This window comes from Silene latifolia, chromosome 9, assembly GCF_048544455.1.
Source record: "Silene latifolia isolate original U9 population chromosome 9, ASM4854445v1, whole genome shotgun sequence".
Lineage (NCBI taxonomy): Eukaryota > Viridiplantae > Streptophyta > Magnoliopsida > Caryophyllales > Caryophyllaceae > Silene > Silene latifolia.
The window spans coordinates 18,316,588-18,317,674 of NC_133534.1; positions in this window are offsets into that span (position 1 = coordinate 18,316,588).

Sequence of the window (1,087 nt, forward strand, 5' to 3'; positions counted from 1 at the left end):
ATTAGCTTCTCCCGCTTGCCCATTATCCCAAGTAAATTGGTAACCCTCCCATCCAATGTCCTTTAGTCCACACTCATCCACAGCTGATTGGAAATTATTCATCTGCCATTGCGCTCTGCTCCCTCCTTTCATCTCAGTAGAGTACAAGACCTCGTTGAAGTCACCTATGCATAGCCACGGAAGATCAGACTGCCTACCCAGAAGTCGCAGTAACTCCCAAGATAGGTGTCTATCTGAAACAGAGGGCCATCCATAAAAACTTGTAACCCGCCACTCCCTCTCTCCTTCCCTCACCGTCACATCAATGTGATGAAGTGAAGCCGTCTTCAGCGTACAATCAACTTCCTTTTTCCACATAAGAGCAAGCCCGCCTGCCCTTCCCATACTGTCAACTTCAATCCCATAGTATCCCTCCAACTTCTCCCTCACCTTCCTCATCTCACGACCACACAACTTAGTCTCACACAAAAAAAGTATGGCCGGGGCCTCCCTTCGTACAAGAGCACGAAGATTATTTACATCGTCGGGGTTGCCCAAGCCCCGACAATTGAGATTTAGGAGATTCATTGGGCCCGGCGGGGTTGAGCTCTCTCAACCTCCGCCTCAGATATCAAGACGTCCCCGTCTGTAGTAAGTTTGAGTTTCTTGCTGCCTTCATCGACCACCCCCTCATCCCGCATCCTTTTCCCTATCTCTCCCTTCCCGCCGCCTCTGTTCATTTCAATAACCCCTCTTGCCAATCTCGTCCATTTCCCAGACCCCTTCTCCGCCATATTATTCCCAGCCCCTTCAATTTCCGCACGCATACTCTTCATTCCCTGCATCCCTCCCTTTTCACTCGCATCCCCTTCTTGTTCCACCCCCCCCCTGATTGGTCCCTCTTATAGCATCCACCTCATTCCCCCCTAGCACATTACTCCTCGTTGCCACCTCCTCCCTGCTTGTTTCAGTCTCATTCTCTATAAGCACCCCCGCGTCTAGAGCCATCTCAACCCCCTCCCTCTGCTTTGCCTCTGGTGACCTCGTCCCTCCCTCTCCGTGAATTCCACTTTTCTTATTACCCACAGGAGCACTAGCCTTCTTCAAT